This window comes from Periplaneta americana, chromosome 8 (genome assembly GCF_040183065.1).
Source record: "Periplaneta americana isolate PAMFEO1 chromosome 8, P.americana_PAMFEO1_priV1, whole genome shotgun sequence".
In the NCBI taxonomy this organism is placed as follows: domain Eukaryota; kingdom Metazoa; phylum Arthropoda; class Insecta; order Blattodea; family Blattidae; genus Periplaneta; species Periplaneta americana.
Window position 1 is genome coordinate 95,461,803 of NC_091124.1, and position 18,409 is coordinate 95,480,211.

General features: G+C 36.8%; 1 non-coding gene across 1 annotated transcript; it reads right to left on the reverse strand.

Moving 5' to 3' along the window:
- Positions 1 to 383: 383 nt before the first annotated feature.
- TRNAP-AGG (transfer RNA proline (anticodon AGG)) lies at positions 384 to 455 on the reverse strand. The gene has a single exon. It is a non-coding gene; the product is annotated as a tRNA-Pro (tRNA).
- Positions 456 to 18,409: the final 17,954 nt, after the last annotated feature.

Genomic DNA, 18,409 nt, shown 5'->3' on the forward strand with positions numbered 1-18,409 from the left:
TTATTTACAATTCACTAAAGATTCTCCAGCAATATTTTTCAGTTATATTTTAACGAATAGTACATGTTTATTTAATCTGAGATAAATAGTATACGAAAAAGGAAGAACTTAATTTATGAAATACTGTAATTCATTTAAGTCTATATGCAATATATAAATAATTATAATTAAGTTGGGTAGCTATGGTGGTTTTAAGAACAAATACTCAGTTCTAGCTGAAGTATGTCTCTCCTTTCTTTATTGTATTCTGTTTCTTTTTCTCCTGTTGCTTATGTTTCTTTTTAAATAATCTAGTTGATACAGCTTCGTTAAATAGCCAACTAAAAAAATAACATGAAACTTTCTCGTTTAAGATAAATGATTAAAAGAAAAATAAAAACTTCGGGCTCGTCCGGGATTTGAACCCGGGACCTCTCGCACCCTAAGCGAGAATCATACCCCTAGACCAACGAGCCAACTTAACAGTTTATGTCTCAATACTTTAGCACTTATCAGGCATAATACAGACCAACATTAAGTAAGTATATTAACTGTGTCGCCTGTAGAAGCTGGCCTGAGAGCCCCGAGGTACGGTTGTAATTGCACCAGCACACGAATGCAATGACTTCCAGTCGTACTCAAAGCGGTGAGACCGTGTTGTGTAATTAAAAGATAAATATTGTGAAACGGAACTGAAACTTAATAGCTTATACAGAGTGAGTCAGTTGGAAAGGGACATGATTTGAAGGATGATAATATTGGTGATTCTGAACAAAAAAAAGTTTATATGAACATATGTCCTCTTCTTAATGGTTTCGGAGAAAATTAATGGAAACAGTGAGGAACGGGAAAAGGGCACATGATAGTAAATTAAAACATTGTTAGGCTTACTTTACGTTCTATTTCTTTACAGAACATTTTCAAAAAGTTCACCGTCAACTTCAATGCACTTTGCAGCTCTTGTAGACAGCTGCTGTGCTGCTGATCTGAGCTGATTCGGACATTCCTTTACTTTAACACAAGCATGTAAAATGCGAGCCAGAAGTTCCTCCCTTGTTTCCACTTTGCACTTATAAACTTCGCTCTTAAGCTAACCCCAAACACAGTAATCCAATGGAGTATAATCGGGTGACCTCGGTGGCCAAGAAGTGACTCCACCGCGACCGATCCAACGCCCAGGATACTTTAATTGATCCTACAACAAACTAATGCCGTTTTGTTTGCGTCCGCATGTGAGTGCTGATGAAGGACATGAGACTGACGCCCGTTATAGTCAAACAGCTGCATATCAGATACTGTTAAGAACAGGGTATATGTTTATATAAACTTTTTTATTCAGAATTATCAATATTATCACCTCTCTCACTATGTACCTTTCCTCCTGGCTCGCACTGTATATAGTTGTCGCTGTGATTTAGTTCTCTACCGGCAAGCTTTGTGTTCTACATATCCGTTTTGCACGCATCAATTTTCGCAATGTGAAGCGCTGTTGTCATGTTCTTGTTGTAAAGATTATCCCTAGTTACAACCATATTTTTATATCGACATCAATACGAGTACACTGATTTCTACCACTTCTATCCACAGTGAATCAATTTTTGAAGGGGAGTCTGTACTTCCATCCCATCAATGTAGAGCAGAGTAATAAAAGATAAGGAGCGTAATATTAGCCTGTTACATACAATAATACTTGAAGAATAACCCCTAAAAATTTCAAATGTGTATCTTATGTAAGTCCTGAGAAAAGTGCACCTAAATTAGATGAAATTTACATTGCTGGGATAGGCAGTACAGACTCCCCTTAAGCTATAAGAATACATTTAATTAAAATCGGAATTAAAATAATTATTACTAACTTTTTTTGTCGTCATCCATTAAGTGATGCTATGACAGCGTTGTTTTGTCCTCCACTTGGAGTTGACATGGACATGTCATTTGAAAATGCTAACGCATCACTGATGGATATATGTTACGGCGTCTTGTGATTGGAGCAGTATCACTAAACAGCATTTTATCTTAAAGTATTTTATCTTCAAATTAAAGCGTGCGCTTTGAAAGCGGCTGGGTAGCGGAATTTGGCGAAAACTCAGACGTATCGGAACGTAGCAACTTCTTAGTTTCAATCCCTTTTTTATAATTTTTTTCTGTAGAAAATATTTTCGAAAAATGAGTAGGCCTACGTTTCTTCGAACATTGGAAAGTTAGCTAAACTGTTTTTGGTGTTGCCTCATGGAAAAGTAGGAGGATACGAGTAATAGAAAGTGTTTTTATTATGATAGGCGATATAAAACAAAAATGAGAAATGGCTTAGGTGAAGCTAGATTTACTAATAAAAAAGTACCTGTTTGACCTATCCATTCACTAATGATCATGTCAATGAATTTGGTAGAAGTACAGACCGATTATTTAGTCCTGACAGCTCAGCGACGCGAAAGAGGGGAAATAGTAGGAGCAGCGTAACTTATTGGACTCGCCTGACCCAGGCGCACATTGTCAGTGACTGTCAGGACTAAATAATCGTACTATATGTATCAGTCTGAGGAAAGTGAAATCATAACATAGTCCGATGAAGATGAGCTGTATTCTTCAGTTATCGATTTGCATTACTTTTATCCGAAGTCGTTTAATCAATTTCTCCCAATTTTAAATGTGTTATTTTTTAACAAGTACTGTAGATCAACATAATCAACAACAATGATGACAATATCACAAATAGTGTTAAAATAGTATAACTTATACCTTCAAGCTTCACTTTCTCTAACAAATACATCATATCTCGCTGTGAGAATTATATTTTGGTTATCTTGCACAATATGATTACTTGTGTAGCAGAACGTAGTGGTAATTCGTCAGTGTTGTAGCGACATTTCGACTTTTTGTGTTAGCAGCGCTGTTGGGTGTTAATTTGAACGAGGATAGTATACCTTATTATGAAAGTGAAGGAAGCTGTAATAAGGTTCATAGCCCCATGGACCATTTTCTGGGAGAACGTAATAAATTCTCCGCAGTTTCTCCCATATCCGCAGAATTTCGTGGAGAAATTTATTCTGAACAATAATGGTGGTAAACATGTTTATTTTAATAAATGTTATGGCATATTTATCTATTAAACATATTCGTTGTTGACTGTCATTGATAAGTACTGCAAAATATTAAATAGCAGAATTGAATTTACCTGTAATAAGTGAAGGAGTGAAAGTAAAGTCGGTGAAGTTTGCTTATGTCCCAGGCTCTGGAGAAAATTGTTAAAATTCCTTGAAAATGCGTAGAATTTATACAGTAGTATCCTACTGGAAATTGGATATGATCCTGGGAGAGCTGTATGCCCACTCAATCTGTCCCAAATACGAACTTAACTTATATACCAAATTCGTCGTGCGTGAATGAAAAAGATGACCATTTTGTCTGATTGCGACGGTGTTTTCAGTGTCGCCAACACCTCTCACATAATACTACACACCTAATCTAACCTAACCTAACCTCTCACATAATGTTACACACCTAATCTAACCTAACCTAACCTGTCACATAATACACACCTAATCTAACCTAGCCTAACCTGTCACATAATACTACACATCTGTAGTAAAATTCCTCACGTTTAGTATCATTCTGTTTGAAAATGTAGCACGCCTTGGTATACGTGTCAAGAACCATCTGGTGGAAGAGGTGGAAAGTGTTTTGTCTTCACTCTTCATAATTACATTTAGTTCGTTAACCGTGCGTTCTGTGAATTAATCAATGTATCAATGCAGTGATAATTCCATATAACTGTCTATGCAGTAAAAATTGAAAAATGTTGTGGCTGTGATAAAAATGTTGAAAATTAATTTATAGCGTCACATTGACAGTGAAAAAAGTGTGCAATATTCGTTCAGTGAGCGGTGGACACTCTACCTTGTCCGCAAAAACTTTTAATGAAAATAATTTGAAAAGAAAATAGAGAAAAAAAAACATGAGATAGAATGGGCAGACGTGAAAAATTGCCTACGATGCCTGGATATTCAATCAGCACTTCGAGTTCCACTGAAGAAAAACAAAGTTAGGGCGTCAGAGACTTATTTCCATACGTAAAAAAAGGATAGCCGTTTGTGTTATGAGTCTCTTCTCCAAGTTTCTGAGGCTACGGAAAATTAAGAGTAGAGTGAAAGTTATGACAGAGAAGAGGAGGGAAATCATGGGAAAATAAGGATGTGAAACGAACAAAAAATTTTCCTACCTGGTTAGGAAACAAATTTTACTAATCAACATGTTCATGATATGCTACCTTGTTCGATAAACATCTTAAAATATTCACGATTCGTTATTTTATTTTGAAAATATTTTTTAACTTTCCGAAATGTTCATGATTTGCCATTTTCTTTGGAAAATATCTTAAGATCTAAAGAAAAGTTAAAGACTGTCATTAATAATATTATTATTATGTGTTACTTCAAAAAATAGAAATAATCTTTATAAAAATTACACACTGCTTATTTTTACTTTTGAATGTTAGGTGCGTTCTCCGCAAAAGGATCCATAACATGCACCATTTTTATTCATTATCCTTTAACCCTTCAGTACTCGCGTGGATTACAATAGTAATCCACTGATATTTAATCCTGTATTACGTCACCGCCTGCAGCACTGCGTAGCTGAGCGTCAATGCAATTTCTCGTCACAGTCTAAGTGAGGCATTACTGGTGTTTAGACGTATTTGTCGCAACGCTTTGGAAAGTTATACGGAGTTTTATCAAGTTATACGCAGTTTTTCCGAGTGGATTACCATTGTAATCCACGCGAGTACTGACGTCAGTTTCTTGCTCAGGTAAGTGTAATAGTTTTTATATGGTTATGAGTGATGCAATGCAGGAACTTTATGAAAAAAGTGTGTGATATCGTTCCATCCTCTTTGTAGTTGGCTCCAATGGGTACGGAAAATACAAGCAATATTTGCAAGTGGCTAGATGAAGATCTGGATGTTGGCATTGAAAATGAAAGTGATGATGAAAGCAACAAAGAAGATCTTTTGAATGAAGTTCACGATTCTAATTCAGAACAAGACAATGAGGAGGAGGATGATGATTATGGTGATGGTGATGAAAGACTAATGTCTATAAATGATGGAAACTGCTATACGGGAAGAGACAACACTACAATTTGGCAGGAAGAACCAGTATCTCTACGAGGGAGAAGAAGAGCACAAAATATAGTGATTCATTTACCGGGCCCTAAAAGAGCTGCAAAAAATGCGCGGACACACACAGAGTGTTTTGACTGCTTTATTGATCAGACAATAATCAATGTAATAGTAAGGTGTACTAATATTTATATTGAAAAAGTGAAGCGTAATTACGGACTTGACAGGGATTGCAAATTAACAAATGACGTTGAAATTCGAGCACTCTTAGGTATTTTGTATCTTGCCGGTGCTTTGAAATCGGGAAGACTGAACGTAAGAGAACTATGGGATAAAAATGGAACAGGTATAGAGTCAATTTACCTGACTATGACCTACAATAGATTCCAATTTTTGTTACGATGTCTACGCTTTGATAACATTCATGACAGGCAGGAAAGGAAAGAAATTGATAAACTGGCTGCTGTACGTGAAGTGTTCGAGTTATTTGTTCAGAATTCACAAAGGTGCTACATTCCAAGCGAATATGTAACTATAGACGAGCAGTTGGTTGCATTCAGAGGACGATGTCCCATGAAAGTGTATATACCTACTAAACCAGCAAAATATGGGATCAAAATTTTTGCTATGGTGGATGTGAAAACATATTACACTCATAACTTGGAAATTTATGCTGGTATTCAACCAGATGGTCCATTTCACCAAAGTAACAGTGCACATGCAGTGGTGAAGAGGCTGGTTCATCCCATCAAAGGAACAGGAAGAAATGTGACCACCGATAACTGGTTCACGAGCATACCTCTGTGTTTAGATCTTCTAGAAAATGACAAAATTACACTTGTAGGAACCTTGAAAAAAAACAAAAGAGAAATCCCTCCTCATTTCACAACTACTCAAGACAAGGAAGTTAACAGTACATTGTTTGGATTCAATGAAAACTGCACAATTATTTCGTATGTACCAAAGAAAAACAAAACAGTGTTAGCATTATCAACCATGCATTATGATAAGGCAATGGATGAGGAAACAGGAGGAAGCCAGAAGCCTGAAATAATATCTTTTTATAATAGAACTAAATGTGTTGTGGATGTCCTGGACCAGTTATGCTCAGCCTATGATTTAAGCAGAAATTCACGCCGCTGGCCTCTGACTATTTTCTTTGACTTACTAAACATAGCAGGTGTCAATGCTCTTGTTGTTTATTCTGCAAACAAACAAAAAATTCTACGGAAAAACTTCCTAAAAACCCTTGCTCTGGACCTAATGAAGCCACTAATTTCCGAGCGTATCACCCAACAGACAATTCCAAGAGAAATAAAGAGAAGAGGAGAGCAACTGTTAGGCATTCCACAAACAGGTCAAGAAGAAGGAACACGGCCAGAAGGTATTGGTAGGTGCTACATGTGTGGTAGAACAAGAAACAAGAGCACAAGACAATCTTGTTCCCAGTGCTTGAAGAGAATTTGTCCTACTCATTCAGATGTAATTTGTTTGAACTGTGTAGAAGAAATGCATAGGCCTACTCAGATAATTGAATCAGATGTAGATTAGACTCACGTGTGTAAAGTGTGAAATGCAAACATAAACATGAAAGTGCATCAATATCCTTCTTACAATACACAAAAACATCTGTAAAATATTACAAGTGAAGTGAGAATGATTGTTACATCCCTGAATTTTTTCATTGCTACACCCCTGAGTGAGGTATTCGGTTATCAAATATGACGTAAGTAAGGTCAGCAGTAGTGAACTTGCGTTTCCCGTGGGAGAGATTAAGAGAGATCAAGAGTTCAGATGACCTTCAAACATCGAGTGAGCAACAATGCTAGATAACCTACATAATTATGATGATAGTGAACTAACTCATAACTATGATGCAACAATAAATTATGACTCAAAGACACGACCAGTGTTGAAATATTATGCAAACATGTCACTTGAATGCAATTTGTGTACTATCAATTTCATTATTAATATTTATATTTAATACGTTCCGTTATGCGTACCATATCTATTCTTATTACTGTAATAACTGAAAACAATATATTTCTTAACATTTAAATCTAATTCCAATGTTTAAACCTTGTCTGTAAACAAAAACAAATGTGGATTACCATTGTAATCCAGGTGAGTACTGGCGTTACGGAATTTAACGCGAGTAACGAAGGGTTAAATTATGTAAATAACACAATGTCAACCCCTGTGGAGTAACGATTAGTGCGCCTGACTGTGAAACGAGCGGGCCCGGGTTCAAATCCTGGTTGGGACAAGTTAACTGGTTGGGTTTCTTTCCGGCGTTTCACTCAACCGATTGAAGTAGAATTGCTGGGTAACTTTTGGCGTTTGACTTCGGACTGATTTCGCAATCATTAATTCACATATCATCATCATCATCATCATCCATACCATAGGCCGGGCGGTGCGGCGTGCTGTACTTGAACAAAAGCGCGGAAATTCGACCACCTAGTCATTCACAGAATAGGAGTGGTAAGCACAATAAGCCTCAGGCTGTAGTGCAAGCCTTCGGGTCTCTCCTCCATAAAAGATAAAAAAAAACTAACATAATGCTTCCTCTCCAGCAATTTTCCGTTCATTGGTTATTGCACTGCTATCAAAAATTCAACTCTACTGGGTGTTCAGTTCAAAATGTGTCATGGCTCGCTGTATGTCGTCATGTGGCTAGCCGATGAGCCTAGAGAATTCAATCTTCCTACACTTCCGCAGAGGCGTATTACCTAAATGCGAGAGAAGTTGCCTAGCAAGCACGGAGTTCATTCTGAAGATTACTTACCGATACGTAGGGTAACGCCAGTAGTGGCAAGAATGTGAACTGTTTGGAAACACGTACTGAAGTGAGTTTTTTTCTTACTGTCGGGATATGGGGAGAGGGTTAAGACGATTACTTACGTATTTGTTAACTTGGACGGTCAACATGGACACGGAGCATTTTGATTTGTGTTGTGGAATGTTGCCGTACGCAATCGATGATAACAAATACCCTGCGTACGACTTGCCCGCGCAAAACACAGTTCGAAAGAGGTTATGGTAGCACACAGACTTTACAGACCGCCATCTGTTGCTACGACATTCAAGTTATACCGTACACGTTCTCAAGTTCAGATTGAACGCCTTGATTAATAGGCAACTTCTCTGACATAAAAGCTGAAACTCGCTTCAAATCGCTGACTCACAACAGTGATGTCATGACGCACTTTGAAATGAACACCCAGTAGTATCTCAGAACAGCATTTTGGAGTTATAGGTCCTTATTGCAGCTTCTACCTCAATTGAGATTGTACTCGAAGCATGATCCATTTCCGAAAACACTTCTAAATATCGAAGTTCGACTGCATTTTCATTTTCTGTAACGGTTTACGTTTTGAAAATTAATTCCTAAACGTAGGCTATGATTCTGTTGAAATTGTAATTAATTTCAGAGAAAACTTTAGTATCGGTTGTTTTGTTCTATTTTTTCCATTTATGTTACAAGAAACATATCACAGCCATAACCAAACTGCACAACAATTTAACCTACGCAGAACAATCAGAAACTCCAATCACAACAACAGCAGCATAGACACCGACATGTAAATATTACGCATCCAAAACCAGAACCTTGACACTCTAGAACAATATGAAATTTACAAACACACAAAAACACACCCTCAGCACATCCTCAACATCCAACTCAATTTCAAAACACACACCTTTTTCGACACAATCATGAATACACTCCCACCAAAACAGGAAACTGGAAGTTTACTCGGGACCTTCACTAGCCTTTGAACAATGAAGGATAACACATCGAAACTAGTCAGCCAGGTAATTGCCTAAAACGTTAATACAGTAAAGAATTTGTGGAGTTAATCAGTGATAATGACTTTATTCAGAAAATCTGTATTTAGACACAATACAAGCTGCTACTGCAAATACACGTTCTGCCACCGTCCAGTTAGCTTTAATATAATATCCTACAATCACAGGAGAAATGGCATGTTTTGAAGGTCGCATAGCAACCAATATTTTCTCCAAAGCACAAAATTGCTAGAAACGGTAGTGTTTTGAAAAAACGTCACATTCTACTAAAACACTTTGTGTAGACATATATATTTCTGGGAAGATGATTCATTTTTGTTCATAAATTGGATCACCAGTGTGGTTTTAGGCGTAATATATCGACTATTGTTCAGATTTGTTGTATTCGACAGATATTGTAGGAAAGATGGGAAGTTATTCATAGATTTCAAAAAGACATATGACTCTGTTAAGAGGAACGTTTTATATAATATTCTTATAGAAGTTCATATTCCGAATAAACTAGTTCTATTAATTGAAATGTGTCTTAGTGAAACGTATAGACCAGTTTCTATCTTAAGGTTTTCCAATTCACTGCTGGCTAAAGCAAGGAGATGCACTATCACCTTTACTTTTTAACTTTTCTCTAGAATATGCCATTAGGAAAGTTCAGGATAACAGACAGGGTTTGGAATTAAACGGGTTACATCAACTTCTTGTCTATGCGGATGACGTGAATATGATAGGAGAAAATCCACAAACGATTAGGGAAAATACGGAAATTTCACTTGAAGCAAGTAAAGCGATAGGTTTTGATGTAAATCCCGAAAAGACAAAGTATATGATTATGTTTCGTGACCAGAATATTGCACGAAATGGAAATATAAAAATGGGAGATTTATCATCCGAAGAGGTGAAAAATTTCAAATATCTTGGAGGAGCAGTAACAAATATACATGACACTTCGGAGGAAATTAAACGCTAAATAAATATATGGTAAATGCGTGTTATTCGGTTAAGAAGCTTTTGTCATCTAGTCTGCTGTCAAAAAATCTAAACGTTAGGATTTATAAAACATTTATATTACCGGTTGTTCTTTATGGTTGTGAAACTTGGACTCTCACTTTGAGAGAGGAACAGAGATTAAGGGTATTTGAGAATAAGGTCCTTAGGAAAATATTTGGGGATAAGAGGGATGAAGTTACAGGAGAATGGAGAAAGTTACACAACGCAGAACTGCACGCATTGTATTCTTCACCTGACCTAACTAGAACATTAAATCCAGACGTTTGAGATGGGCAGGGCATGTAGCACGTATGGACGAATCCAGAAATGCATATAGAGTGTTAGTTGGGAGGCCGGAGGGAAGAGGACCTTTGGGGAGGCCGAGACGTAGATAGGAGGATAATATTAAAATGGGTTCGAGGGAGGTGCGATATGATGATAGAGACTGGATTAATCTTGCACAGGATAGGATCGATAGTGGGCTTATGTGAGGACGGAATGAACCTCCGGTTCCTTAAAATCCATGAGTAAGTAAGTATAAGATTAAATTACGTTAGGGATATCAATTATTTATGAAGACTATTAATTGACATTAAAATCGGATCATTACTTCTAGAATCAGCAGCAGCTGTTATTCAATATTAGCATGATGATCGGTTATTCAAGCTTTCAAGCCGCCATTACGATGGAGAGGCACAATGTATAAAGCCTGAAAACACATTATCTGTAAGAAATTTAATGTACTGTATAGCGAAATTAAGATGTATACAATTCCTATGAATACAAGAACGTCGCGGAATATGATATGATGAAAATGATTGACGATTATAAAAAACAATTGAAACTATAAGTAGTTCAACATTTTACTGAACCGGTAGTTATTATTTATTTGTTTAAATTCCATCCACTGTAAGTCTGCAGCACAAGTAATATCAATAATTGGGAGCACTGAGGTCTGTAGATGCGTACAGTTTTTTCACAAATGAATCTCAGCAAAACTAGGCAAAGACCACGTTTGACAGATTCTCACAGAGTCCATTATGAGAATAATTTCCAGCAAAACTGACAAAAGTTTAGAACATTGAAACTTTTACAAGTACAAACACAGATGTTTGTATATGTGTATAAAAACCAAAGAGATTTCATTTATTTTAGTTTTATTTTGAAAAATTCGTCAATAAATAAAAATTTTGAAAAGGTGTCAGGATATATCCTACTGCGCATTTACTCATAAATGGGTAGTTTCATTCGAAATATAGTAATATTTCAAATTGTTTATGTTATAATGTGAAAAAAATTTTATTAAGAATTATGAAGGATTAGAAATTAATGAAGATCTAGCATCTGTAGCTCAATGAGCGTACAAATTTGGACTCTGACTAAATCCAGACAAATCACAAGCTATAATAATAGACCACCAACGAGCATTAAAGAAAATAGATCTAGCCACTGCAGCAAACACAAAAGTAAATAATACCACAATTACATATAGTAAAACAGTAAAAAATTTAAAAATGTATTTAAATTCAAATCTAAATTTTCAAAGTCAAATGACCTACATTATGTAAGAAAACTTTTTCCATAATTCATTCCCTCAGACACTTAACCAACGTTTTAAGTCTCAGCCTTAAAAAGAACCTGATCCAAACTTTAGTGATACCCCACTTCGATTATTGCGATTCTCTATTCACGAATCTAAATACTGATCTTGCCCATAGACTACAGCGTGTTCACAATATCTGCGTTCGTTTCGTTTGTAACATTAGAAAATTCGATCATGTAACACCGTCACTAGAATTGTTGTCTTGGAATCCACTTAAAGAAAAGAGATTCTTCAACTTCCTATTATTACTATTTAAAATCATCCACACCTCCACACCCTCTTACCTAGCATCTCGTTTTGTTTACCTTACACTACTTTAAACCCGGAACATGTACCTTCTCTCTATTCCTCTGCACAGAACATTATTCTACTCATCATCTTTCAGCATATCTATTCCATGCCTCTGGAATTCTCTCCCTGACCATGTCAGACACTGTCGGACAATATCAAAATTCAAATTTAAATTTAAAAATCACATTCTAGTTCAAGGAATTGGTTCTTGAACACCTGTCAGATTGCACAACTTCGGCTTAACCCATGAATATATTGTGACTATGCTGTTGTAAAATTGACAAGTAATATGTAATGTATTTATTATTATTATTATTATTATTATTATTATTATTATTATTATTATTATTATTATCAGTTATCACTATCATCATTGCTATCTCTGTTTTCTTTCTTTTTTTCTTGTATTAGCTCGATGAGAGCTCTATACTAGTGTTCTTTGACCCTGTTGACCCTCTATAGAGCTTTAATTTAATTTGTATTATTTTCATCAGTGTTTATATTTATTTTTTGTATTTATATGTGCTATCTGGTAGGATGAAAGAGAAGGCCTTATGGTCATAATCCTGTCAAATAAAATAAATAAATAAATAAATAAATTGTCAAGTGTACCTCCAAAGAAATATTCTTTCAAATGGTTGTCGAAACATAAATTTCCTAAATAAATTATCCTAGTAGGGCTATGAATAGCCTAACATTGACTTACATTACTGTAGTAATTCATTCCCTTGTGAATTCCTGACTAAAGCTTTCTCTTACACGCCACGACGCTCATCCAAACCACGGCACTCGTAAAGTGCAATCTGATAGCTATCACTTCGTAACCTTGATCGTGCCCTTGACATGTCTGAGATAGAGCGTTAGACTTATAATAATGTCGGCGTATCCCCAATTTATAACTTTTGTTGGGCAAGCCCGTGGTCCAGGTAACATAGGAGTTTTCTTCAGCAGCTCTACTTCCCCTGTGGCATGCCAACAAATCTCATCTCATCTCATCTCATCTCATCTCATCTCATCTCATCTCATCTCATCTCATCCCATTCCTTTCCATCCTATCCCATCTCATCTTATCCCATCCCACCTCATTTCATCTCATCGCATCACATTCCTTCCCATCCATCCCATCCCTTCGCATCTCATCTTATCTCATCCCATCTCATCTCACCCCATCCTATCCCATCTCATCCCATCGCATCCCATTCCTTCCCATCTCATCGCATCTCATTTCGTCCCGTCTCATCCCATCCCATTCCTTCCCATCTCACCTCATTCTGTCTCACCTCACCTCGTCTCATCCCATTCCATCCCATCTCATCTCATTCCTTACCATCCTATCTCATCCCATCCTATCTCATTCCATCTCACCTCATCCCATCCTTTCCCATCCCGTCCCATCCCTTCCCATCTCATCCCATCCCATTCCTTTTCATCCCATCTCATCTCATCCTATGCCATCCCATCCCATTTCATCCCATCCCATCCCATCCCATTTCTTCGCTTCTCATCCCATCTCAGCTCATCTCATCCCATCCCATTCCATCTTATTCCATTCCTTTCCATCCCGAATCATCCCATCTCTTCGCATCCTACCTCATCCCATTCCATTGCTTTCCATCCCATCCCATCACATCCCTTCCCATCCTTTCCATCTCATTCCATTCTATTCCTTTCCATCCCATTCTATCCCATCCCTTCCCATCGCATCTCTTCCCATCCTACCCCTTCCCATCCCATTCCATCCCATTCTTTCTCATCTCATCCTATCCCATTCCATCTCATCTCATCCCATCCCTTCCCATTCCCTCCCATCCTATTCCATCTCATTCCATACCATTAATTTCCAGTCCATCCCATCCCATCTCATCCTACCGCATCCCATCTCATCTCATTCCACCTCTTCCCATCCCAACTCATCTCATCCCTTCCCATTCAATCCAATCCTATCCCATCCCATCTCATCCCATCCCTTCCCATTCCCTCCCATCCTATTCCATCTCATTCCATACCATTAATTTCCAGTCCATCCCTCCCATCCCATCTCATCCCATCCCATCCCATCCCATCCCATCCCATCCCATCTCATCTCATCTCATCTCATCTCATCTCATCTCATCTCATCTCATCTCATCTCATCTCATCTCATCTTATCGCGGGTATAGCATAGACCAGCCAGCATCGCGCTGCTTTTTCTGTATTTTCTATATTTGTAGTAAACTAAAAATATCTTTTCCGCAGAAAAAAAATATTAACAGTGCACCTCACTGATTAATTTGTGCACATTAAAAGAGACAAATTTCCTCTTTCGTGATCCCTTCACCAATCCCGCAATATATCGTTATCTCCGACTTCTTTTCCGCGATGAGGACACGAGTCTGATATTATCTGATCTTATCTTTGCCAATAACATGACAGCATGTGAATAACAACTTGTTACTAACGTCAGAGCTCTAGGAATATTTCCATTCTTGTTCTTAATTCCTATATACGTCAGGTTAGAACATTCAAGTACTTTGTACCTGATTAACGCACTTCGGAGTTGCACAACTTTATACAATCTAACACCCAAGCACCACAGAATTGATAATAGAGAAAAGTTTGTTTCGCGGCTACAGATTCTTAGAAAGGGCAGAATGATGTCTTCTCTATCTCTTATCTGTTATCTCCCGCATATGAAATAATGCCCGTGCTGATGATAACGTGAGAAGCTGTAGATTTTATCTGAAATGCGCGATTAATTACATATTTTCTACACATAATTGAGGCAATGTATTCTGTTCGGATTTATACCTCCAACACTCCCCAACTATACCACAGTGATGAGCTCATCAAACGTGCTTTACTTAAGCGCTAAAGATAGGCCTGTACAATACAAGTGCACATGCAACAATAATACAGCTGTTTGAGATTACTTTAATCCCGTGATTTCTAAAGTGTGGTTCGCGAACCCCTGAAAGGCCGTGTAAAGAGTAGAGAAGGATTGAGAGATGATTTACAAAGCGAAACAAAAAAGTCTTATTAATATGCATGTATTTTATATTTAGAAACATAAACATAGCGTAAGTCATGAAAATAAAAAGTTTCATTTGTCATAAAGTAAACAATATAACACTGATCTGTAGCAAAAATGATGTTTTCGAATGAATGCGTGTTCCTAAACGAATTTTTCGCGCTGAGTTCAACGGTGCAATCCGTTTTTTCCTATCACCTCAGGTTTTCGAGCAAATCAAGAATTTGTGTTCCATAAAAGTCCCGTTTATATACCATATGAGAGCATGAAGAGTATCTAGCGTTAAAATGTGATTACATCTTTGTATGCGGTCTGGAAACAGTAATTCTTAGTTGCTTATTCTATACTACTACTTTGAAAGAATCGTATGAAAGTTTGCAGTTTCTATTGCAGTGTGTGAAGTACTCCGAGTATGGGTGGGTTTTACTCGTATGTGGTGACTTCAAAGTTATCAACCTTTTACTGAGACCACAAATAGGATACAAAAAAAATGCCTTGTTTCCTCTGTGAATGGGATAGTCGAGACAGACAACATCACTGGCAAAGGCGGGAGTGGCCAACCAGGGGACCCTTGACACCCGGAACAAAGAATGTTATGAATGTGTTCCTTGTGGAACCCAAAAAACATCTCTCTCCCCTTCACATAAAATTGGGTATCATGAGCCAGTTTGTACGTGCCCTATATAAGGACAGTGAGTGTTTTAAGTGCATACGTAGTGTTTGTCACAGGATGACCCTAGAAGAGCTGAAAAGAGGTGTTTTTACTGGATCTCAGATCAGGGAATTAATGTGCGACCCAAATTTTGAGGCTACAATGAGCCAAACAGAAATGCAAGTCTGGTAGAACTATAAAGATGTTGTAAAAATCTTCCTAGAAAACAGGAGTTCATCTTACGAAAGCATAGTGAACACCATGTTGGGAAATTTGAGAAAACTAGGTTATAACATGAGTTTGAAGTTACACTTCCTGCATTGACTATTTTCCAGAGAGCTGTCTTGTATTTTACAGCGAGGAACAGGGCGAACGTTTCCACCAGGACTTGAAAGACATGTAAAGATGATACCATGATGGTTTGACTGTTAACATAATGGCAGACTACTGTTGGTCCCTGGAAAGAGAAAGTATTTCTCATGAGTATGGAAGAAGTTCAAAAAGAAGAAAATTTTTGCCTGTAAAATAATGTTAGGTCCCTCTAAACAATATCAATTATTGGTAGTTCTTGTGAAATGTACGTACACTGTGTTTGCAATTACATAATTATAATATACACCACGTTTTTAAGCATGACAATGATCTTATAGAAGGCTATAAATATATACCGGTAATGGTTCAATATGCAAATTTTGTTTTCATTTAAAAAAAACTGGACGTGATAGAAGAAAACTGCGTACATATTTGGAACCAGCACTCCAAAATTATGGGGAAACAACATTCAAAACCAAAAAGTCAAAACAAATTTCAAAATGCAGAGTAGTGTAATTAATGCGATAAATGTGTCTATTTTTCAGAAAGCAACTCCTCAAATCTGATTCGATACACAAGCAATGATATCAATTTCAAAGAGATGTGTCCCTTTTGTTTTGATGGTAATCATAGACGAATAACTAAACTCGTGTTATTCTTGCATTTTTTAAATCTAAAATTGGTCTACGCTCTGCGAAAAAAAAGTCTAGTTTCAATATTCCATCAATAGGTACAGCATACGAGTATTTCAATGAGTTTTTTCTTAAAACGTTTAGGAATTTCAGTCAGTTGAACGCAACTATCTGAAAACGGATTCAGAATCCATCTGCAACTCTCATAATAATTGTTTCGAGTTTCTCCCGGAAAATACTAAATAACCTGTTAATAAAAATTAAACAAATTTAATTGTATGCCCGCAAAAACACACTCACAGTCAGTATTTGTCGTACACACGGTAAGTAACTGAATTTTCCACAAGTTCTTTAACACACTGGAATGAATAACATTTCTTTCTGTCAAGTGATACCGACCAGAAATCAAGTTTAAACCCGTCGACTTCATCTCTGGCTGTTATGTTAACATTTTGTCTTGCAAACTACAGCACGTTTAAGTGTTCTAAAATTCACCAAGAAAGGCCAATGTAAGAAGTCAAAGTGAACTGGGTAGTAGGTTTGCATATTTCGATTTCTTGTACATTAGAAGTTGGGTGGTGTCCATTGCTTCTGAGTAAATTATTGTTGTTTTCGATTTTACAATGAATTTGTATTTTTCTAATGGAGCTTAAGTTTCGATGTGGTAATGGGAGTCGCAAAGAAAAGTTTCGCCTAAAAGTGGATCACGCCTTCAGAAAGTTTCGGGACCACTGCTTTAACTAATAGGTGAAGTTGCTAATATCAACAACACGTGAAATAAGTTACATGAAGCTAAATAAAATTCTAAGAATGTAACGGCTTATAGTAGAGCGTCTCGCTTAGGCACAGTGAAAACATGAAACAAAGTGCAGATAACGTGTGGGGGAAAGACTGGCCGTACGATATACACGAGGGATGCACAAGGTTTTAGATACAACATTAATGGCGGGGCATTAATTGAAATTATATTTTCCAAAAACTCACAAAACAAAAGAACACAAATTGCATAACGTTATCATCAGGGAACGGATTTATATGGACTAAAAATATATGAAATATGTAAATATATATGTAGTTATTTTTACCAAAATATGGAATTAAATATGGATTTTTACCAAAATATGGAATTAAATATGGACTTAAAATTATAAAAAAATGACTATGTACGTTAAATATTGGTACATTTTAATCAAACTAAACAAAAAATATAATGGACGTACCTTATCTTCCAATGTAGTTTCAACAAAACACAATTTTTATTGTCTGTTACCATAACAATAGGTTACAAACATTTCTTTCAAGTGCTGAAAAGTGAATCTTCTTCTATTGTCTCTGAGGATAGATTTATACTGACTAAAAGAGCGTTCGACGTCACAAGAAGTAACTGGTACATAATTCAATTTCACAATGTCTGCTGGGGATAAGTCCAAGTTAATCTTCACTGTTGATTCACCACTCATCACAGCAACAACCTTTTGTAGTTCTTCATATCCAGGGTTTTTTGAAAGTACAGTGTCCACCTTAGCTCTTACTGCATCTGCAACTTTACCTCTACCACGATTCAGTTGTTCCACAGTACTATTTATAATTTCAAAACTTTCAGATAGTGAAAGGTGCCTATTTTGGAGACTTTTGAGCGTTTTTATGATGCATGAAAATGTATGCTGAATGTGAGCTAAGTCATTCTTCACACTTATGTCACAGGTAACTGTTTTCGCAGTATCAATTGAGACTGCATCTTCAGAGTCCAATGCAAGGAGAACATTGTTAATAGAGTCTATATGTTCGGCATAATATTCAACTGCTTCTAGCCATGTACCCCATCTAGTTAAAATTGGCTTTGGTGGCAATGGAATTTCAGGGTACGTTTCTTTCAACACGTTAACTCTACTGGGAGCTTTGAGAAATACTTTTTTCACTGATGAAATCAACAAATCTACTTTAGGGAAATTGTCTCTGACCACTTCTGCCACACGATGAAATGCATGCGCCACACAAGTAAAATGAGTCAATT